Source organism: Phascolarctos cinereus, unplaced genomic scaffold, assembly GCF_003287225.1.
Source record: "Phascolarctos cinereus isolate Bilbo 61053 unplaced genomic scaffold, phaCin_HiC Scaffold_5;HRSCAF=322, whole genome shotgun sequence".
NCBI classification, from domain to species: Eukaryota; Metazoa; Chordata; class Mammalia; order Diprotodontia; family Phascolarctidae; genus Phascolarctos; species Phascolarctos cinereus.
The window spans coordinates 83,830,467-83,855,802 of NW_027555958.1; the positions used below are offsets into that span (position 1 = coordinate 83,830,467).

Sequence of the window (25,336 nt, forward strand, 5' to 3'; positions counted from 1 at the left end):
GAAGGAATTGATGAACAGATGTATAGAATAGTTTTACATATCTATATATGTATACATATTTGTGTCTAATGGTAGCAATCTGTAGGGCAGAGGAGAGGAGAAGGGAAGAAAAAAAGGAAAAAATTACATGTGAATTATACTTAAAAGGAATAGCAAATTGTATATAATAGATTTGAAATTTCATGTGGAATCGCCTTTTTCATTATATTACTCTAGGGAAATGCTTGCTTAATTCCATAAATTAAAAATTAAATAAACATTTTTAAAAAAAGACTTGGATTCAAATTCTAATTCCAGGACTTCTTAACTATGTGAATTTGGTAAATCAGTCTCTTTGAGTATCAGTTTTTGAATCTGTAAAATAATACTTGTACTGTTTATAGTCCTTCTTAACTTTGTGTGTGTGTGTGTGTGTGTGTGTGTGTGTGTGTGTGTGTATGTGTGTGTATGTGAGAGAGAGATGGACCCCTTTGGCAATCTAGCGAAGCCTATGGATCCCTTCCTAGATGAATGTTTTTTAATGTATAAAATACACAAGATTATAAGGAAAATCAATTATATTGAAATACAGTTATCAAAATGCCTTTTTGAAAAACAAGTTCACAGAGCCTCAGGTTAAGAACATTCACCTTACAGTATGGTTGTAAGGAAAGTGCTTTGCAAACTGAAAAGTGCTGAATCAGTATGAGCTATCATTATTGCCTACTGCCTCTTTCAGTCCCAACACATACACACACACACACACACACACACACACACACACACACACACCCACACATAGGATAAAATAAGAGTGGGTCAATTGACCCTAGTAGTTGATTACCTTTTTTTTTAATTTTTGAAACTATAGTCATGCACCATAGTTTTATTATTATTAGAAGAGTAGAATAATAATAGCTAGCATTTACATATGTACATATATAATGTGTGTATATATATTATATATATATAATATATACATAATATATATATCATATATATATATATACACTATATATATATATATATATATATATATCACTTTAAGGTTTGCAAAGCATTTTGTACATTTTAGTTTATTTTAGTCTCACAACAATCCTGTGTCATAAGCACTTTTATCATTCCCCCTTTTAGATAAGTGGAAACTGAGTCAGACAGAGGTTAAATGACTTGTCCGGGGTCACAGAATTTGAACTCATGTCTTCCTGATTCCATATCCACTGAGCCACTTGGCTAGCGACAATATTACTGACCTTCCAACTATGGAACATGTGGTTCAAATCATTTACCTAGCTGAGATGCTGAGTTTCCACTTAACCAACCACACTCTTTTTTTGAGTCCTGAGGAAAGAATGTCATGCTTCTGAAAGCTGATTGGTCAGGGTTAGAGATGTCATCTGGGACCTCTCGGCAGAGTTTTTTCAATATGTAAAGCTAGCTAGCCGGCCCATGTGAGGATCATCTGACAAACCTTGGTGCACCATGCTCTAACCACTTGTGTAACTAGGTACCAGAATTGTAGAGGTGTTAGCCACAATAGAAATAAAACCTGTGGGCCAACGTCCCTCAAGATACCCAACGGCGTGTAACCAAGGGGAAGAAAATGAAAGTCAGATTCAAAAATGAGATGCGGCTATCCTGTCAAAATTTCAGATTTAACGATAGCTATTACATACATTTTTACTTACAGAATTTAATGCTCCTAGGATTCCTAGGTGTGTAGGATAGAAGAGTCTCTTCCAAACTACATAGCCTTCACAATCTTCCTTATCCCTGTCGGGCCTCAATGGAGGGGAGAATGTGAAGCCAAAGAAGTGTTTCTACTTATTAATCTTGACTTCATAGTGGGGACCCGAAGGAGGAGAAACTGAGTGTGTAATATGGAGAATACAAGACTATATGTATTCTCCATCCTAATTCCAAATGCAATCCTTGTGGGTTATGCTCACCATGGACTATACAACATATTTGCCTATGAGAAGCATCAGAGTTCAGGTGTGGCCTGTGGGTCTCTCTTCCCTACTCTCCCCTCCCCTCCCCACCTCCTCAGCCCACATGAGCCAGGATGGCCAATGTATACGACTCAAACCTGATGGGCCATCATTCCGCTAGTGGGAAATAGGAAAAGGAGAGGCAGATAAGCTACAATCCACAAGTGAATAACAAACATTGAGGGACACAAGATTTTGCTTCAATAATACCTAGAGAGAGATAGTTTAAGGTACAGGACAGCAATCCATGGCATTGGTACCAAATATGCCACACAAGATTCAATTTGACTATCATTTATTTTAATTATAGTATTATACTATCTATGCTATACACTGTTCATACTGCTGTGACAAGCAGAATGGCATAGAGGACAAAGTAGTAAATAAGTCAAGTCTTCTGACACTTTCTAGCCATATGACCCTGGGCAAGTCACTAAACCCTGTTTGCCTCAGTTTCCTCACCTGTAAAATCGGATGGAGAAGGAAGTGGCAAACAATTTAAGTATCTTTGCCAAGAAAATCCCAAATTGGGTCACAAAGAGCCAGACATGACTGAAATGATTGAACAACAACAAAATATATATGTAAGGTATAGAGAGGATACATTGATCTCCATGGATGGAAGGAGTTCCTATACCAAAAAAGTCATAGATCCCTGACATACTGATGTATGTTCAAGGCACTGCACTTGACAATTTTAAGGTCTAGAATGATAGCTAAACACAGGCAAAATGTGAGGTTTATTATGAGGGTCCTCCCATTTCCCTTTAAGTACAGGTCCTTCTTCCTGGAGTTTCTTCTACCCCCAACACACATACACACACACACACACACACACACACACACAGAGACATCCATCATTTATTTGTTCCTTTCAGCTGGCTATGAACTAATCCCTACTAATGTATTTTCTGAAAATTAAGGTGACAAACTTGATAACAGCTTCAATTCAATTGGAAGTATTTTCATTTTAAAAGGATTCACCCAAGAATCACGAAATCATGTAATGCTATAGCTGGAAGGAATTTTGGAGATGATTTAGTCCGACCCTTGCATTTTACAGATGATGAAACTCCTGTTTAGGGAGGTTAAGGGACCTGAGCTTAGTCACACAGTAAGGAATAAAGCTTTAACTTGAACTCAGGTTAAATGTACCAAGGAACAGTTACATATCTCCAGAACATAGTTTGGCTCCCTATAATGAGAGAATGTGGGGCTTGTACAGAGGAAAAAACATGTATTTGGAGAAGGGACTTGGGTTAGAATCCTGTCTCTGTCATAGACAATCAAGTCTAGACTACCTTGTGACTTTGGACAAGTCACTTATCTTTTCTGGGACTCAGTTTCCTCATCTGAATAATAAAGGGTTTAGACCAAATGCCTTCTAAAATTCCTCCCAGGACCAAATCTGTGATCACATGATGCTATAACTAGGGAAAAAAAAGCCACTCTGTTCTTCTAGTTATCAAGAAGAATTAAATGTCACTTGAAAATATGGAAGAAATGCTTTAAAAAGGAAACAAAAAAAGAAGAAAGATTGAAGATTCAAAAGGGGATCCTCACCTATATCAGGAGATTGAAAGATGGAAAATCATGGCACCAACTTACTCTCTCAGCATTATCTCACATTATTTGCATTTGTTCCTTCATTCGAAAAGCATTTAGTGGGGGAAGAAGGAAAGAAGGATCATTAAACCTTTGTAGTTATAGACTAAGTGTAAGTTCCTTCCAAAAGAGAGTGGATATGGACTCTCTAAGGATAAAGTAGCTTCTGGTTCTTTAAGGGATGATAAAGAGTTTACCCAATACTCATAAAAGAAAGAAGAGATGGGTAGGCGACTCTCTGCCAGTACACTCAAAAGACCACGGATCAGCCACATGTCAGTGTTGCATGAGCGTAAAGAGGTGTATGTTCTTCTTGGGGGATGTATCTGGAATATGACAGGTAGCTTCCCGAGACTTGTCAGACTTAGAGACCACTATTCACTTCCAGTGATTCATGTGAGGACCAATTACACCACAAAAAGAAGCCTAGAAAGCAATACTGGGGAGTATGAAGCCCTGGGAAAGAAACTGAAGACAGCTGTAGTCACGCTTTTGGTTTTGGTTTTTTGTTTTTTATTCACTGATGCTGATTGAATGTGGGAGCTTCAGAAAAGAAATGCAGATTTAAGATGTTAACAGCTGGTTAAAGTAATGGTGTTTGAGAAAAGGATTTGAAATTTGGGGAGATGACTTCAGAAACAGGAACAATGAGCTTTGGCTAAGGATGTTAGGGGTGTGGTGTTCCATGTTTAACCAGTGCTCAAAAAAAGTATGCACAACACACTTTGAACATTAATTTGCCTGTAAGAAATGTTAAGCAGGCAGATTCCAAAAAAACCTGGAAAGACTTACATGAAATGATGCTGAATGAAGTGAGCAGGACTAGGAGAACATTGTACACAATAACAGCAACATTGTGCAGTGATCAGCTTTGATAGACCTAGCTCTTCTCAGCAATACAATTATCTGAGACAGTTCCAAAAGACTCATGATGGAAAATGCTATCCCCATCCAAAGGAAGAACTAAGGAGTTTGAATGCAGATCGAAGCACGCTACTTTCTCCTGTTTTGTTTTTTGGTTTTTTTTTTCTTGTGGTTTTCCCCTTTTGTTCTGATTCTTCTTTCACAACATGACTAATGTGGAAATATGTTTAATATGATTGCACATGTATAGCCTATATCAGATTGCTTGCCATCTTGGGAAGGGGAAAAGGGAAGGAGGGAAGGAGAAAAAAATTGGAACTTAAAATCTCACAGAAGTGAATGTGGAAAACTATCTTTACATGGAATTTGAAAAAATAAAATATTATTAAGTGGGAAAAAAGAAAATAAATTTGCATTATTAACATTTCCTTTGTCACTTTCTTTAGACTATCAGCAAAACAATAAATCAAACTCTGACTTGTCACCTATGTCGATTTCTGAGGCATAAATGCCCATGATGAAAATTTAATATTTGTCTCTGTAACCTAATCCATTTGTCTTCAGAACACCCCTGAAGCTAGGCGACTCTGGATCAACTGCTGGATCTGGAGTTAGCAAAGCCTAAATTCAAAGCCAGCCTCAGATACCAGTTATGTGACTGCGGACAAGTTCCTTGACATTTATCTGCTTCAGTTTCCTCAACTACTAAATGGGGATGGTAATAGCACTTACCTCCTGGGGTTTTTAGGATATAATGAGACAATATTTGTAAAATTCTTCAATAACCATAATGTGCTACACAAATGCTAGCTAACTGGCACAGTAGATAGAGTGCTGGGCTTACAATGAGGAAGATCTGAGTTCAAATTTAGCCTCAAAAACACAGTAGCGGTGTGTTTTGGGGCAAGTCATATAAATTTCTGTTTGCCTCAGTTTCCTCATCTGTAAAATAAGAAGAAGAATAACACCTACCTTTCAGGGTTGTTGTAAGGATGAAATGAGATTATAATTGTAAAGAACTTATCACAGGGCCTGGCATACAAGTGGCACTATATAAATGTTAGCTATTTTATTTTTATTATTATTATTATTATCAATCATTAAATATGACAAGAATTACCAGTAGCCAAGACACACAAGAGATCTTAACCCAAGGAAGTAAATTCAATCTTATAGGTCTCACTGCAACTTGGTGGGAAGGGACACATGAGAACAACATGACTATTGAAGGGGTATAATAGTTAATGGGGGCAGTGGAATGGGATTGGCTATTAAGAAGATAAACTCATCTAAGGAAATCTGAGAACTGGAGAAGGAATTATGATCAAAGATCAGTAGAGAAAAGATCCATCCTTACCCACAGCACTCCATCCTGCTCCCATGTTGGGAATGCCCTCCCACCTTGCCTCTGTCTTTTAGAATCCCTTGTTTCCTTTAAAAATCTACCCAAGCAATACCTCCTACATGAAGCCTTCCTTGATCTACTCCAGTTGCTAGTGTTCTCTCCCCACTATCCCAAAAATTACCTTGTATTTATTTTGTATATACATTTATTTATTTATTTTATATTTGTATGTACATTTATTATATATACATTTATTTTATATACATTTCTATCCCCCCCCCCCCATAGAATGAAGTTGCTTGGAAGCAGAAATTGTTTCATTTTTTGACTTTTTTAAATTCCCAGTACCAAGCACAATGCCTGCCTAGCACATACTAAAAATAAATTCTTACTGATTGATTAATTGGTTGATTAAAAAAAGTCAGAAGTAGCATGGGGGTGGGAGTACACTACAGATCCATCAAACAGTGTGAGATCACGAGTTTGGAAACAGATGATGAGACAATAAGCAAATAATTCTATACAAACAAGCAGCAGCTGCCCTGCCCCACCACTGCTTCTCTAGGGTCATCTCTAGACCCTAACCATCTGCTTTGGCTCCATGCCCTGCAGTTTGCTGGCACTGCCATCTAACCTGCTTAGGTAACCTAAGGACCCAAAGTCTTGTCACCCGCCATGTTGCAGAATCTTTATTTAGGACTTCTGGACTTCCCTCCTCCAAGAGGTGTGAGCTTCTTAAGAGCAGAAATTATCTCAGTTTCCTATTTGTATCCCCATTGTTTATCACAGGGCTTGGCATACACTTAATAAATAAGGGGAAGAGGGAAGGGGGAAGGGAATAACCATTTATGTAGTTAGTGCCTACTATGTGCCAGGAACTGTCCTGTGCTCTTTTTACAAATGTCATTTGATCCTCACAACAAATCTAGGAAGTGAGCACTATTATTATCCTTTTTTTAATAGTTGAAGAAACTGAGGCAAACAGAGATTAAGTGATTTACCCAAAGTCACACAGCTCATACGTGTCTAAGATCATATTTGAACTCAAGTCTTCCTGACTCCAGGCCAAGCACTCTATCCACTGCTTCTGAATGCTTTTTCATTCATTCGTTAAGCAACATTTCCAAGGTTTACACTGCTAGTAAGTATCTGGCAATGAATAGGAACCTAAGTCTCTTGACTCCAAAACTAGCATATTCTCCATCTTGCAACATGCTTTCCATATGAAAATGAACCTTTGGAAAGGTATCTAACACCAGACTCTGCCTCTTAAGGCTTTTATTTGGCCTGAAAACTTTACTCCCAAAGAGTTATTCCATTTCTCCTTGCTAGATGCCAGATTTCTCTGTCTACAACTATTGTTTCAAATAAAAATCAAATTAAAGTAGCACATATTCACGGACTGCTTATTGTGAAGAAGGCATTGTGCCAAGAGATATAGCAGAAGGGCCACAAAAATATGTACGGTTGTTTGGACCTCGGAGGAGCTTGCAAACAACTTGGGGAAATGGCATCATCATATGAAGAATCATACAGGCCAGTGAGATAAGGCCCCTTAATCGAGGGTGGAATAATTGAGGACTATCAGCACTGGAGCGCTTGGCTCCAAAGGTCTTCTGCTAATCTCTATGCCTATTCTCATCAGACCTATTCATGAACATAATATTCAAAAATAGCTGTGTTTGCATACCCTTTACTTGAGTATTGGGCTATCTTTGTCCATCTCAATATGAAACCTCACAACCTTCTTCTAACTTTGTGGTTCAGTCAGTGGTAGGACTATTCTCTCTCTCTCTCTCTTTCTCTGTCTCTCTGTCTGTCTGCCTCTCTGTCTTTTTCCCTCTCTCTGTCTCACTTTCTTTGCTTCTCTGTCTCTCCTCTCTCAATCTTTCTGTTTTTGTCTTTCCTTCTCTGTCTCAATCTCTCTCTCTGTACTCAACCTCTCTCTCCCCCTTTCACCTTCTCTGTCTCTCCTCCTCCTCCTTCTCCTTCTCTCTCCCTCTCTGTCTTTCTCTCTGCCTCTCTTTTAATCTTTTTATGTTTAGGTTTCTTCTCCTCTGTTTTTCTCTCTCCCCATCTCTCTCTATCCCCCCTTCTCTGTCTCTGTCTCTCCTCCTCTGCTTCTGTATCTCTCTCAATATACATCTCTCTCTCTCTATGTCTCTGTCTCTGTCTCTCTCTGCCTTCCTAGCTGATTTCCCAGGTGCACTCATACGTGCATCTCTGTTTTCCCAGGGCCTGACAGTAATAGGAACCAAGTAGCTGTCAGGGAAGCAGTTGTGCACGTCTTCTTGTGTCCTTTTGAGTATGAATGAGTATGCCCATGTATTTTGTACATTTTTCAGTAAATGCTGTGGTTGGCTCAAGGAGGCCACATCACTGTTTCTTGAAACCCCAAACTTACCTGAATAACACAAGAAGTTGAACAATAACAAAACAATACAAGAGATGCCATGAGATAGTGTATGATTTATTCCAAATGTGTGCCTTAGCAAGTAGTATCCAAAGTTGGGACTAGGTGACCTCAAAGGGTATGCGATCAACCAATCAGTGGATGGGAAGATGGCTCCCATCCCACCGTCCTATCAATGCCCACTCATGGGACTTACCTGCAATGCAACCACATATATCCTTTATATCTTATCATCCAACCTCCCTCCACTCTGACCCCTTCTAATATTGTGCATGCTTCTAACTTCCCCTCTTCTGCATCAGGTCTCAGCCCCTGAGGGAAGTGGAAGTTGTGACCTAAGTGCAACCCAGGTGCCCATAGCAGTGGCTACTCAGGTATCAATAGGAAAATGTCCCAACTCTGACACATCTACCTCTAGCCTTCTAGAATACTTTTAGTCTCAAAATATGCCCATTGTTGAGTTAGTTCTGTGCTCCAGGGCACTGACTTGTGAATATCTTGCTGCTTTTAATGTAGGAGAGGCCAGAGTGATTAATATAGGATGACGAGGCATCACAGAGCTCATGAACTTATCCCCTATACCCAGTACATCCCACTTTCAAATTTCCCTCTTTCTGTTAAGAGCGACCACCATTCTTCCAGACACCCAAACTTGCAACCTTGGTGTCCTCAACAACTTGCTTTCTCTCATTCCACGTATCCAATCATCTACCAAAGCTTGTCATTTCAACCTCCACATCTCTTGTATCTATTCCATTTCTCCACTCATCCAGGAACTACCCAAACCATGTAGTTTAGGCCTTCTTTACTTCTCACCTGGACTATGGCAATGGCCTCTTAATAAGCCTCTCAGCCTCTAGTCTTTCCCCACTCCAATTCACTTTCCATATCCTTGCCACAGTAATTTTTCAAAAGCCAAAGACTGACCAGGTCATCTTCCTACTCAACAAATCTTAGTGACTCCCTATGGATTCTAGGTGTCAAATATGAACTCTTCTTTGGGGCATCTAAAACCCTTTACCACCCAGCCTCAATCTACATTTGCTGCCTAATTACTCCCCATCCCCACCCTGCACCTCTACAATCTAGCCAAAGCCACTCTTTTTGTTATTCCGCATGCTTGCTCAAAAACACAACTAAAATATCTATACATCAATAGGAAATTCAGATACAATAACCATCCATTAAGCAGAATCACATAAAGAAGAATTGATTTACACTGAAAACCTTCTGCTGAATTGAAATCAGAACGAATTTACTTTTGCATGTTTTTGAATTTCATGTGAATAGCCACATTACTCCTAATGAAGACTTGTTATCTTTACTGTCATAAACTATTATTTTATTGTTGTTAGGTATCTTTCAAGATTCAGCTACTTGGCTAGCTACACTGATCAAATTCACTGAATAAATAATTACTAACATAATTATTATTATTTACTTCTGTCTTAACCTTAGGATTTATTATTAATAATATTTTAGCAAGCACAAAAAGTTTTATACTTTCAATAGACAAAATTTTAAAATATCTTGAAAATATTATTTCATCTTTGTCTCATCCTTTTTACTTCCTATTTTTGCATTTGGTTTATAATACATGAAATATGAATACAGCAGTACATGCATATAACTTACAGATAAATAAATGTACATATTTTGGCAAGGCATACTCAAAATTTTTAATGGATAGGGTATGCAAATCAAAAAAGTTTATAGGCTACTGACTTAGACCAACATCTAAGAGGACTGCAAAAAACATTTGATTTACTTGCTCGAGAAAGCCACATTAAAAAATGTTTTTTCTTATGTGTATGTCTCAGTTTGATCTAGTTTATAACAAGGATTTGATTTGATCTGTACCTTAATGCCACACTGGCCCACATTCTATCTGCCTGCCTCCCAGAGGACATGTCAGTCTTAATTCATTTCTCACTCAGCATTGTATCACTCAGGTGGCAAAATGTGGTGGTATCTTTTAGGTTTCTGCTGTTGGTGAAAACCTTGGGTTGGGTGTCAGATTTTTCTGTTGCATTTTGATAAGAAGCTTGACTCACAATTTTTTTTTAATGTTTCAATGAATCTGTGATCTCACTAACATGGGCATTCCTTTCAGTGGTACAGATAGAAACCCATTCACAATGTCTTATCCTATGTAACACTTTGTCATGTCATTCCTGAAATTTTCCATTTGGGGGCCATTCAAAGTGTTGGGAATATTCCTTTAGATCTTTTGACTTTGCATGGCTGGTAATGGGACATATGGACTATCTACTAGTTATCTCTCTCTCTCTCTCTCTCTCTCTCTCTCCTCTCTCTCTCTCTCTCTTTCTCTGTCTCTCTCTCTCTCTCTCTCTCTCTCTCTCTCTCTCTCTCTCTCTCTCTCTCTCTCTCTCTCTCATCACATGATCAACACACCTCCTAAACCTAGTCATATATCTCTGGATGGTGTCTTTCCTTTCTTCTATGCGGTCCTTTACTGGTAATATGTTGCAGTGTACTAGTGGCACAGTGGATAGAGCGCTACACCAGGAGTCAAGAAGACTCACCTTCCTGAGTTCAAATGTGGCCTCAGACACTTCTCATCTACATAACTCTGGGCAAGTCACTTAACCCTGTTTGCCTCTGTTCCTTATCTGTAAAGTGAGCTGGAGAAGAAAATGACAAACCACTACAGTATCTTTGCCAAGAAAACAATAAATGGGGTCATGAAGAGTCAGACACAACTAAATGACAACACCAACAACACACGTTCATCCTGTACTCTTCCACTGCCTTTTGTAGGACCTACAACTCTGATTCCTCAGTGACTGATATACTATGATTCACAACCATATAGCATCGATGAGCCTTTTTTCAGGGAGAAACTCAGTATAACCAAATGTATTAAGCAATTTCCAGTGGTAATCCTACCCACTCCCTTTCTTCTGTTCAGTTCTGGGCCTACTTCATTGTCTAGCAATAGCATCTATTCAGGAGACACACACACACACACACACACACACACACACACACATATATATATATATATATAAAATTATGGATGGCAGCCTCTTTGCCAAGAAAAACCCATATGCAGTAACAAAGAGTCAGACACAACCTAATGACTGAACAAGAGCAAGTGCTCCCCAAAGGGAGAAGGGTGTGCATTGCAGGTGTGTGTAACAGTCTCTGTAAAGGCATAACTCTGGAACATAGAATCTCATAGGTGAGGAATAGCAAGGTCAGTTTGGCTAAACCACAGAATGCATAAAAGGGAGTAACGTGAAAGAAACCTAGAAAGTTAGGCTGCAACCTAGCAGTAAAGGGCTTTCAATGACCAAACAGAGAAGTTTGTATTCAGTCCTAGAGGTAATAAGGAACCACTGGATTTTAATAAGCAGAGAAATAGCATTATCAGATCTGTGCTTTAGGAATAGATCTTTGGCAATGGTGTGGATGATGGAGTAGGGAGATTCTTGAGATAGAGAGGGTAATTAGCAGGTTCTTGAAATAATCTAGACACAACATAAAGGCCTAAAGCTGGATGCTCACACTTTACGTGAATGGAAAGAAAGATATATTTAAAGAGATATTGTGGAGGTGGAAATCACAAAATTTCGCAATCACTTGGACATGTGGGAGAATGAGGAGCTCAGTATGACCCCAAAGGTGCAAGCCTGGGTCACTGGAAAATGGTGGTGCCCTTGATTGAAACAGGGAAGTTTGGAAGAGGGATGTGGATCCTAGTGGAAATACAGTAAGCTATGTTTTGGATATAATGTGGTTGAGATCCCTACAGAACATCTGGTTGAAAATATCCAATAAGCATGTGATGGTGGAAAATTGGAGCTCAGGAGACAAAATAAATTTAGTCATAGAGATCTGAGGATCATCTACTTAGAGATGATAATTAAGCTGATGGGCCCTGATGGTCACTTTCCTATTCAGAAATACTCTATCATCCAAGAGGATGAGGATTGTATAATTTTTCATTTTTATATCTTCTATATACAGCACTATGTCTTGGACATATTAGGTGACACAATAGAGTGCTGGGCCTGGAGTCAGGAAGACTCATCTTTCTGAGTTCAAGTCTGGCTTCAGACACTTACTAGGTGTGTGATCCTGAGGAAGTCACTTAACCCTGTTTGCCTCAGTTTCCTCATCTGCAAAATGAGCTGGAGAAGGAAATAGCAGACCACTCCAGTATTGTTGCCAAGAAAACATCAAATGGAGTCACAAAAAGTCAGATACAACCAAAGCAAATGAACAACAAAAATGATAATAGCTATTTCATCAGTACCATATTACCCTTAGAGGCACCAGACCCAATTTATATAAAATGTCTTATGTGATTACATATTATACATTATGTGATACATATTATATATCTTTCTTATTTGAGAATGCAATAGAACAACTATGAATTTTGTCAGAAGAGGCTTCTGGTCCTTCAACCTCAGTAGGCAAATATCCTTAAGAGTTCTTAAGACAGTAATAAAAAAAGCATCCACCCGTGACAGAAGTGCCTACGTGAGGAGTCATGTGGACGAATGGAGGCTTCTTTACTGAACCTGCAGTGTGCTCCAACTGATGATAAGCCCAAAGAAGGCTGAGTTTACAATCAAGTATTAAGCTATGTCAGGGAAACTGTATAGACGAAGACAGTGATTTTTAGCTATAGACAAGCATCTATGTATCTACAGAAATGGGATATCCACACAACTCTCTTTTCTTTCTGAAACCCTCAATCATAGATATTTGTTAGGCTTTGATATTTGCAAAACCCACAGATGAAGATGTGTGAAAAAGTCTCTTGATTTGCAGCTGCAAAAAGCTGGTAACCTCAGTTACTAATAGTGTGAGGTTAAAGTCATAGGTTGAGTGAGTGAGTGATTTTATTCCCAGACCTTCCACTGACTCATTGCACTCCTTGGTGACCCAAATTGCATAAACTTTCAGGGTTTCCATTTTCATTCTGTATAAATGACAAAATCATTTGAGATGCTACCTACATGATATAGAATGGTCATTTACTAATGAATGACTTCAGGCCACAGCTATGGGGTTGGTCTAGGGGAAATAGTAAATAGTCGATTAAATGGTCAATTAATCAACAAGAATTTATTAACAGCACCTACTATATGCCAGGCACTGCCCCAGGCATTGGGAATACAAAAACAAAAAAATGAAACAATCACTGCTGTCAAGGAGCTTACATTCCATTGAGGGAGATAGTAATTATATATAGATATATAGATATACATACACACATACACATATATACACATACACATATACATATATGTGTATGTATGTATAAAATTATACATATATATAAATTATACATATATATAATTACTATCTCCCTCGATGGAATATATACATGCACATACATATATTACATATGTATGTATATATACACATTCCCCATATACTTACATACAAAATAAATACCAGGTAGTGAAGAAAGGAAAACATAAGAATTTACTCCGGCTGGGGCTGAGGGGTCAGCAATGGCTTTATGCGGAAGATGGTGCTAAAGTTTAATCTTGAACATCAGGGATTCTATGAGTCAGCAGTGAGGAGAGGAGATCTGCCCGGCATGGAATTCAGAGGTAAATTTAGAGATGTGTGAGGAATAGGGAGGAAGCCAGTTTAGCTGGACTATAGAGTGAATGAAGACACTATTGTATGATAAGGCTAGAAAGATAGGTTGGGGCCAGGTTGTGAAGGGGTTTTTATGTGTGTGTTATGTCTAGCATACAAAAACACATCATATATAATATATATAATATATGTGTGTATATATATGTATGAATATACATGTATATGACATGTATATGTATGTGTGTGTGTGTGTGTGTGTGTGTGTGTGTGTGTGTGTTTGCACCTCACCTCCAAGGCAGGCACTTTCCTCACTCTTTTTATGGCTCTGTATTAATAAGTCTTTCATTTTATATAGAATACCAGAGCTAGAAGGAATCATCTTAAGGACCACCTAGTCCAATTCCTTCACTTGACCAATGCGGACATTGATGGACGCCCAGAGACATGAAGGGGGTTGTCCAGGGTCAAACAGGAGGTAAATGGGAATAAAAAGACTAAAATCTAACTCTCAGTCCTGTGGTCCTTCCACAATAATATGGTGCTTCTTCCAGACACATCTAGACTAATCACATTAAGACACTACCAGCATCACCACCGGGTATTATTCATTTACCAAATTACTGTTTTTTAGGAGAAACACTAGGTGGGGACTCTGAACGCTGAGTACCTGGGAAGGATGTCACCAACAGGGAAAAGAAAGGTATTGGAGGAGAAGTTTGGAGGGCATTGCCACAAATTACCCTTTACCTTTTTGGCTAGTGCTGACAAGTTAAAATTGATTCGTATGTTCTAGGTTCTAGTCTTTCCTACTGCTCTTGTTCTAATGAGATGTCATCTGAACTATTGCCACCTTTTTGGTTTGTCCTGCCCACTTGATCACTTTCCATGGCTACCCTCCCACTTGCGTCTTCTGTTTCCCCAGCTGTTAATGCCTTCCTCTTTCCGATTTGTATATATCTTGAATATATTTATTTGCATATCTCCCCCATTAGAATGCATGCTTCTTTTGCCTATCTTTGAATTACCTATGCTCAGCACAGTGCCAAGCATATAAGTGCTTAATAAATAGTTGTGAACTGACTAATTGACTTCCTCTATTTTATTTGCTCTATTCCATTATGCTAAGACTCACCTCTACATGCTGACCTACTTCTACATGCCCCTCCATCCTTTTTTTTCTCATTATATGTGTTTTCTTTCTTTTGGTTAATACCTTCTCCTCTTCAAGTACTCTACCCTACCACCATTCTCTACTTTATCTGAAAATAAATAATAAAGGGGGAAAAAAAGTAAAGCAAGACTATACTTTTAAAAAAAAAGCTATCCCAATAGCTCTGACTTAGAATTTTGATGGTGGTCCTTTTTGAACTTAAGGTACCACTAATACTTTGGCAGGGAAAGATGGTGTAGCCTGGACTCATGATTTTATCAGTGAGAAGGAACTCCCAGTGTAGGGACTCCCTCCACTGACAAAGATCCGTAACTTACTGTCTCCTTTGTAATTATGCATTCTTTCCTGACGGTCAGAAAATTATCTAATCTATACGTAAATTTTTCAAATAACTGAAGTCCCCCTTTTTAAGAGCTGAAATTAATGCTTTTTAAGCCATTTTTTTTAGTGAGAAAGGCTATATCAAGGTGTACAGAGTGCCCTATACACATACATATATAGTAGTTTCACAATCAATTTCCCCAACCTGTGAGTTCTGAGTCCTTGTGCCAGCTTTTTTAGTTTTTGCATCTTTCCTCCCTCATGATCAGATTGTCAGCTGTTAATTCTGGCTCTGAGCAATATGTCTTGTCCCCATATTCCATTTCATTTGCTGCCTATAATCTGTTATTGGTCAGGACACCAAAGAAACCACGCTTGTTAGAACTATTTCCCAAGTAAGAGTCAAGAGATTCTAAGTCAGAGTCTGAAGTTTTTTACCACGAGTAAAGCATGAGTCTCAGCGCACAGACAATGTGCCATCTATTTTTACTATGCAGATAACACATTTTTTAAAATGTGCTTCCCCTCCCTTTTTCCTGCTATCTTTTTTGGCTCTTTCTCAGGGAGTTGAAGGTTAAAGTATCCTCGTGATAAATGAGGTGTTTGTATTCTGGATCTTGGAAAGATAAAGTAAAAACACATGATTTTATGATGTTAGATACTCTATCTAGTTCTTTCTATCTCTCAATTCACTCCAATTCTCCAGGCACTTATTGTCTTCCACATTCCAAGCATTGTGCTAGCACAAGAGATTCTAACACAAGAGAAAACAATTTCCACTTTCAAGAAGCTTATACTGTCCTGGAGGGGTGACGGATACACTGTATGCAAGATTTAGCCCACATTATTGTCACTAAAAGTTCATTAAAGGAAGTAAATAAATGATATATAAACGTATGCTAGCTTTGGAAGCAAACACAAACACTCAATTGAGTACGTAGCTGTATATTGCAGAGAGGCTAAGGCACTTAACCGCCCCCTGAATACCTTAGTGAAAAAAAATGTACTCCTATCTATTCAGTTTGGTAATATTCTCTTCTATTTTTTTTAAAAAATAGTGACTACGGCAACAGAATGGTGCACTATAATATTTAGTTCTAAAAAATAAGATCAACCCAGATGTCAGACTTGAGTGTTGGAATATAAGATCCCTCAGGAGCAAGGTCTCAATTCTAAAATAATTCTCGAGTTATGGCTGGAGCAGATCACCTCTGAGGCCATACCGTAATATTTCTAAATAAATTAAATAAGTAGCCAAAGTAACACAATGGCCACTAATGTCTCTCTAATCCCATTTACTGAAATGACCAAATTAACTGCTGCCCATTTTTGTGGCTTGTTTCAGACACCTGCAGACCCTTCAGTTGATGGATCGTGGTTTCTTCCACTTCAGTGGGGGAGATGGAGTCTGCCATCTTAAACATTTCTTTTTCCAGGCCTTGTTGAATTAAAGCAGTATGAGTTCTCTTCAGTAGGAATGTTAGCCATTTAGGCTGATTTATTATTACTTATGGGCATAGCTCCATAGGGTGTGGGAAGTGAAAAGAATTCTGCTCTTAAAGCCAGAAAAGACTTGGGTCTCAATCCCACTCTCTAAATTCACTGGTTTCATTAAACTGAACAAGTTGTTTATACTCTATGAGTCTCAGCTTCATCATCTGTAAAGTGGGGATATTAATTCTCTACCACAGAGGATTGTTATGAGATTCAAATAAGATGATATATGTCCAGTCCTGCAAACCTCAAAGCCCAATGAAAATGTCCATTGTCGCTATTATGTTTATCTGTTCTCTGCACTGTGTTCTTTTATGCTCTACATGTCAATATCTTCACTGCTTTTTACTATTTTCCACACACTCCTTCTTAGTTTCTGCTGGTCTAACACATTTTTCATCCTCCACCCGACTTGCCACTACCTCTGTGAGACCCAGTATCTTGTTCTATTTACCTACAGTGTCCTTCTGTCTACTTGCTGCCAGTTCCCATCTCTCCCCTCTTTGAAAACTCAGCCCAAAAGTCTCCACATCTATGACTCTTTCCATGATTAGCTCCACTTCGCCATGATCATTACTTTATCCCATATCCCTCAGCATCTTTATTCTACCAAAAGATGAAATTATAAAGCAATGAGACTGTGTATGTGTGCCACATGGAACCAGTATTATTAATTTCTCATCACATCCCATATATATGCATACATACAAAATTGCTCCCATGTTAATTTGCACGAGCTTGTACATTTCTTTATAGATATTCTTAAATCTCCATCACACATTCTAGCCCTATCTATCTAAGTTAGAATCTTGAGGACAGGGGACACTTGGAATTATAGATTCCAGAATGTGGAGCCAGCAAAGAGTCTTAACTAAAGCATATAATTACAGAATCACTGGATCTAAGAGTGAGAACAAACTTCAATGCCCACCTATTTTAACCATCCTTGAAAACAAAAACCCTCCTACCAGTATGCCTGACAAGCAGTTAACCAGCTATTGCTTGAAGTGATGGGGAAACCCACCACCTCTCAAGGGAGTCCATTGCACTTTTGAATAATAAACTTAGTGAAAAGCTATTCCAACCTCATTTTATGAGGTGGAAAAGGTCAAGTGACTTACCGGTTTGTGAGCAGGAAAGCCACAACTAGAGTCTTCTGCTTCCCAATTCAGCATTCTATCCACAACATGCTGGCCCTTTGGTTATGTATGTATGTATGGATGTATGTATATATGTATGGTATACGTGTTGATGTATATGTATGCAAGTATGTGTTTGTGGGTATGTATATGTATATATATACACATACACACACACACACACACATATATATATATACACATATACATACACATCCCCCTCTCCAATATTACCTAATAACAGACTAGATAGTCAATAAATATCATTGGCTGACTGGTATACTGGTATACATGATATTCTTGGCCAAAAAATGAAGATTTTAAAATAATACAGTACCAAAAAAAATTCCATGAGGAAAGAGAAGTAAAAAGCACCACTTACCAACAAAGAATGCTGTCTTTAGAACTCTGACTCGCTTTCACAGAACTTCAGACTTTTCTCAACCAGTGTTAACACATAAATGAATGTTTTCTCAGTTGCCAAACTTTTGAATTTATGCTATGAAAATGACAGCTTTACTTGGGACATCTTGGGGCTCCTTTCTCATCTAAAGCCTCATATGATTTTTCTCTCATTTTCACATCAGCAAACAAGATAGTGTGGTGAACTACCTCACCACAAGTTTTACCCCTTCAAGTCTCATACCTCTGATTATAAAAAGGTAACAAATAAGGTGGGGGAGGGAAAGATAGATGTGTAACTAGGTCAACTTCACAATTTCGATTTCAGATGCAAATATTTTTCATGTTAATACTTCATTTCAGTTTGTGGGACAAGTCTTGATTCTTCTTGGAAGCTACATGTTAAATACAATGATTCTAAAATTCTTTGAAAAGCTCTGTATGTTACCTGATGACAATGATTATTACCACCTACCCGTCTTCTTAGTGTTGGGGAATAAAAACCTGGGTACCACAAATAACTTAACTTTTCTGTGTGCAAATATTCTTAAAATAGAAGATCCATTCAATTCAATTCAACAACTATTTATTGAGAATAAACAGTACTGGCCATCAAGGGAGCTACAAACACGAATGAGTGATTAATAAGCGGGGGGGGGGGAGAGAGCAAGGTGGCACAGTGGATAGAGCACCAGCCCTGGACTCAGGAGGACCTGAGCTCAAATCCAGCCTCAGACACATAACACTAGCTGTGTGACCCTAGGCAAGTCACTTAACACCCATTGCCACCCCCCAAAAAATAAGCAGAGTAGGGAATAAAGGAATAAGTTACTTACCCTAAAGCAAGGCAGAGAATAAGGCATTGGAGTATAGCCAAATGAGCACTGGCTTTGGTTTCAGAAGATCTAGGTTCAAATCTCGCCTCTATCACTTACTACCTTTATGGTTGCAGACAAGTCTTTTAGCCACGTTTTAATTTCCTCAGTTTCCTCACCTGTAAAATGAACTGAAGAAGGAAATGGAAAATAGCTCTATTATCTTTGCCAAGAAAACCCCAGATGGAGTTATTAAGGGTCAGCCATGACTGACACAACTCAACAACAACAAAATCATGTCAAAGTTCTTGATAGTTATACGCCTGCCATGGCATCACCTCCCTGATGTCATGGTCCTCTTCGAGAACAAGGGACAAACACTAAGTGCTATGTAAACATTTTTGTTGTTCTTTTTCCTGTTCTTCATTATTACGCTCATAAATCTGAAGCCAGAATTCTCCCAAGTTTTATGACAGGCAGGTTGGAACCAGGAGGTTACACTCCTAGAACATCCTCAGATGGCATTTCATGGGAGATGTGAGGAATTTCTGGCTGGTAAATTGTAAAAATGGGTATCCCCACTGATCTGTCCTCCACCAGTCAGTCAACAAACATGTATTAACCACTTACTATTTGTCGGGCACCATGATAGGGTCTGGGGATACAAAGAAAAAAGTGAAATCATTCCTTCTCTCAAAGTCCATGTATTCTATTGGCGGAGAATCCATTCAGACTCCATCAGTTCTTTCTCTGGAGACAGACAGCATTTTTCATCACATGTCCTTCAGAATTGTCTTGGATCATTATGTTGCTAAGAATAGCTAAGTTATTTACAATTGATCATCATACAATATTGCTCTTATTGTGTACAATATTTTCCATGTTCTGCTCATTTCACTTTGTATCAGTTCAAGTAAGTCTTTCTAGGTTTTTCTGAGAGTATCCTGTTTGTCATTTCTTATAGTACGATATTATTCCATCACAATCATATACCACAACTTGTTCATTCATTACCTACTTAATAAGCATCCCCTCAATTTCCAATTCTTTGCCAACACCATAATAGCTGCTACAAATATTTTTGTACATATAGGTCCTTTTCCTTTTTTTTTTTAATCTCTTTGGGATACAGACCTAGTAGTGGTATTGCTGGGTTAAAGGATAAACGCCCTTTGGGCATTGTTCCAAATCACTCTCCAGAATAGTTGGATAAGTTCATAACTCCAACAGTGCACTAGTGTCCCAATTTTCCCACACCCCTTCCAATATTTGTCATTTTCGTTTTCTGTCATGTTAGCCAATCTGATAGGTTGTTTTTGGTTTTGTTTTTTAGTTAGGCAATGGGGTTAAGTGACTTGCCCAGGGTCACACAGCTAGTAAGTGTTATGTGTCTGAGACCAGATTTGAACTCAGGTCCTCCTGAATCCAGGGCCAGTGCTCTATCCACTGTGCCACCTAGCTGCCCCAATCTGATAGGTTGTAAGGTGGAACCTCAGAGTTGTTTTAATTTGCATTTCTCAAATCAATAGTGATTTAGAGCATTTTTTCTTATGACTGTAGATAGCTTTGATCAGGTTATCTGAAAACTGTCTATTCATATCCTTTGGCCATTTATCAATTGGGGAATGGCTCTTATTTTTATAATTTGACTTGATTCTCTATGTATTTGAGAATTGAGACCTTTATCAGAGAAATTTGCCGTAAAATTTTTTTTCAAAGTTCTGATCACTGTGTATTTCCCTCCATCCTATTTCCCCTCCCCCATCTCCTCTCTCTCTCTCCCTCCCCCCCCTTTCTCTTCTCTCTCCCTTCCCCTCCTTTCACCCTGTCCATCCTTAAAAGTGTTTTGCTTCTGACTGCCTCCTCCCCCAATCCACTCTCCCTTCTCTTATCCACTTCCTCTCCTACTTTTCTGTAGGGTAAGATAGATTTCTATACCCAACTGAGTGTGTATGTTATTCCCACTTTGAGCCAATTCCAGTAAGAGTAAGGTTCAAGTGCTCCCTCTCACATCCCCCATCTTCCCCTCCACTGTAAAAGCTCTTTTGAACCTCTTTAATATGACCTCATTTACTTCATTCTACCTCTACTTTTCCCTCTCCCAGTGCATTTATCTTTCTTATTCCTTAATTTTATTTATGTAGCCATCATCCCATCATATTGAATTTGTACCTGTGCCCTCTGTCTATGTCTACATTCTAATTGCCCTAATAATGAGAAAGTTCTTAGGAGTTATAAGTATCATCTTCCTGTATGGGAATGTAAACAGTTTAACTTTACTGAATCTCTTTAGAGTTCTCTTTCCTTTTTACTTTTTTATGCTTCTCTTGAGTTTTGTATTTGAAAGTCAGATTTTCCATTCAGCTCTGGTCTTTTCATCAGGAATGCTTAGAAGTCTTATATTTCATTAAATATCTATTTTTTTTCCTTAAAGATTATACTCAATTTTGTTACTAGGTGACTTTTGGTTGTAATCCTAGCTCCTTTGCCCTCCAGAATATCACATTCCAATCCCTCTGATACTTTAATGTAGAAGCTGCTAAACCTTGTGTCATAATGACCGTGAATCCACAATATTTGGATTGTTTCTTTCTGGCTGTTCGAAATATTTTCTACTTGACATGGAAGCTCTGGAATTTGGCTAGAATATTCCTGGGAGTTTTCATTTGGGGATCTCGCTCAGGAGGTAATCAGTGGATTCTTTTACTATCTATTTTATCCTCTGATTTGAGGATATTAGGTCAGTTTTCCTTGATAATTTCTTGAAAGATGATGTCCAGGCTTTTTTTTTTTTTTACCATGGCTTTCAAGTAGTCCAATAATTCTTAAATTATCTCTCCTGGATCTGTTTTCCAGGTCAGTAATTTTTTCAATGAGATATTTAGCATTGTCTTCTATTTTTTCATTCTTTTGATTTTGTTTTATTATTTCCTGTTTCATGGAGTCATAAGCTTCCACTTGCTCAATTCTAATTATTTTTTGTTTGTTTGTTTGTTTGTTTTTAGATTGGGGTTAAGTGACTTGCCCAGGGTCACACAGCTAGTAAGTGTCAAGTGTTTGGTCTGAGGCCAGATTTGAACTCAAGTCCTCCTGACTTCAGGGCCGGTGCTCTATCCACTGTGTCCCCCCCTCCCCCGATTCTAATTTTTAAGGAATATCTTTTTCAGTGAGCTTTTGTACCTCCTTTCTCATTTGGCAAATTCTGCTTTTTAAGGAGTTCTTCTCTGGATTTTTATGCCTCTTTTACCATTTGACCTTTGTTTTTTAAGGTATTATTTTTTCCAGTATTTTCTGTGCCTCCTTTACCAAGCTGTTGGCTCTTTTTTTTTTCATGATTTTCTTGCATCATTCTCATTTCTTTTCCCAATTTTTCCTCTACTTCACTTATTTGATTTTTAAAATCCTTTCTAAACTATTCCAAAAATTCTTTTTGGGCCTAAGACCAATTTGCATTTTCCTTCAAGGCTTTGGATGTAGCTGTTTTGTTGTCTTCTGATTTTATGTTTTCATGTTCCCTGTCACCACAGTGACTTTCTATAGTCAGGGTCTTTTTGTTATTTTTTACTCATTTTTCTAGCCTATTTTCTTAATTTTTAACTTGATGTTAAAGTTGGGCTCTCCTCCTGGGGTAGAGGGGGCATAGTTCCTAGCTTCAATATTTTTATGTAGCTGTTTTTAGAGCTAGTTCTGGGAGTTTTAGTTCTTTCAAGGTGGTATGATATAAGGAGAGATGTGTTTAACACTCTCCTGGCCTGTGAGTGACCACAAGTATTCTTTTCTGCCCTGGAGCTGTGACAAGGATCCTGATCCCCTGTGGCTGCAAGCTCTGGTGTGCTGGTGCTCCTTCTGGCCATGAAACTATGACCCAGACTATGACCCACATCTCCATAGGAGCGACATCATGGAGTCTTGTGCCCAGTGACAGCAAAGGAACCCCTGTAATCTCCTTCTGATGAGTTCCCCTTACCATCTATTGTCTGAGAGCTCTGACAGCTGCCATAGCTGATTCAGTCACCCCACAATGGTTTTCTGTGGCCCAGCCTATGCTGGACTGCACTCTATTCTGGCCCAATAAGACAGACCTTTCCTACCAACTTTCTGAGTTGTCTTAGGTTGGAAAATTGTTTCACTCCATCCTTTTGTAGATTCTGCTCCAGAATTCATTTTGAGGCATTATTTAAAGTTGTTTGGAGGGGAATTTAGGAAGACTGAGGCAAGTCTCTGTCTTTTCTCTACCATCTTGGCTCTGCCCCTTTGAATTGATTCTTGAAAGAAGTAAGGGATTTTGAGATGCAAAGATGAGAACAAAGAACATTATAGGCATGAGTACACTTTCAGATGGCTATGATGGGAGTTGGGGGATAAGGATGAGAATGATAGTGATGATGATGGTGACTGACATGTATTGGGGCCTTATCAAGTACATAAAGAGAACAGTGCTATCTAGGGAATCAGCACACTAGAATCAAAATCAGGAGAGTGATAAAATCTCAGTTAGAAGGGACTTGAGAGGTGACCAAGTCAAATCCACACCATCAATAGAGCCAACCATTTTGTTCTTCAGTTATTTTTCAGCTATGTCTGTCTCTCTGTGACCCCATTTGGGGTTGTCTTGGCAGAGATACTGGAGTGGTTTGCCATTTCCTTCTTCATCTCATTTTACAGATGAGGAAACTGAGGCAGACAGAGTTAAATGACTTGCCCAGAGTTACACAGCTAGTAAATGTCTAAGACCAGATTTGAACTCAGGAAAATGAGTCTTCCTAACTCCAGGCCCTATACTCTACTCACTGTACCACCTACCTGCCCTTTAATAACTCAAATAGCTATTAAAAAAGCTGTAATGGGTAAAGCTGCAATAAGAATTTTGGAATCACTTATGTAGTTGATGTGTCAAACCTAAGTTTAGGACATTACATTTTTCACTGTTATGTTTAATCTTATGAGATTCAACTCATATTTCTAGCCTTTCAAGATCTCTGTGAATTCCAAGTCTACTATTCAACATATTAGCTTTCCCCCAACTTTACGTTACCTTCAAATTTGATACATGCCACCTATACTTTCATATAAGTCACTGATAAAAGAATGTTGAACATAAAGGCATTTTGCTAGAGACTCCTCTTCCAGGTTAGCATCAATCTGTTAATCACTGTTCTTTGAATATAGTCATTCAACCAGAACAAACCTTTCTTTGTCTCATTTCCTAATCTGTAAAATGACAGATTTTACAAAAGGAGGTTTGACAGCATGGCCTTGTAAGGTCCCTTCTCCTTCTGAATCTGTGGTCCTAATAAATTTTCCCACTAGCATGATTATCTAGGTCATATCTTTCCATCTTGTCTATGAGGATAGCAGGAGAGACATTGTTAAATGCCTTGTTAAAACCCAGAAATATGATATCTACCATATTCCCATGATCCACCAGTCTAGTAACCTTGCCAAAAAAAAAAAAAAGAAAGAAAAAAAAAAACAAATGAGGAAATGAGGTTAGTCTGGCACAACCTGTTCTTGATGAAGCCCTGCTAACTGGGTCTTAGTGATTACCACTTCCTTTTCTAAACATTCATAAACCATCATGTGAACAATAGGTTTTAGAATTTTACCAGGAATCAAAGTCAAGTTCATTGCCTAATAGCCTAAAGCAGAAGTGTCAAACACACATCCCACTACAGTCCCAAGTGTGATCTGAATCACATTGAAATATAATTGGGAAATATTTAACAAAATAAATAAAAATTCAATAAACATAGATAACATTCCATTTTAAAATTAAGTCATTATGTGACCTATAGTTTAGTGGGCCACATTTTTCTTATTCTCCTCTACCCCTTCCTTTTTTGTTTTTATGTTTTGGTGGTGTTTTTTTTTATCTTTGAAAAATTCATATCACATTTCACAGCAAGTGCTTTCCTAAGAATAATTATTTTCCCTCTTAGCAATCACATCTACTATTTTATTTGTAAGAGACCTGGACTTGTGATCAAAACACCTTAGCTTCAAATCCTGGCTTCAACATTTCCCATCTGTGTGGCCCTGGATAAGTCACTCCCCTCAGTAAGCCTCACTTTCCTCAGCTGTGAAATGAGCATAATGATCCCTGTGCTACCCACCTTCCGGGGTGATTGGGAAGTAAGTATTTTGTAAACTGGAAAGCATTCTATAAACAGGAGTTTATCTTCTTCTTGTTATTATTATTGCCCTAGGA

The 25,336-nt window shown here is 38.3% G+C and overlaps 2 protein-coding genes across 2 annotated transcripts in view; one reads left to right on the forward strand and one right to left on the reverse strand.

Moving 5' to 3' along the window:
- Positions 1 to 18,518, reverse strand: part of CCR6 (C-C motif chemokine receptor 6) — a 31,705-nt gene extending 13,187 nt beyond the window's left edge. The window contains exon 1 of the mRNA XM_020970412.2: positions 18,294 to 18,518. The gene's annotated coding sequence lies outside the window, so the exon portion shown is untranslated. The remainder of the gene's footprint in view (positions 1 to 18,293) is intronic.
- GPR31 (G protein-coupled receptor 31) overlaps positions 1 to 25,336 on the forward strand; it is an 85,430-nt gene that overhangs the window by 53,218 nt on the left and 6,876 nt on the right.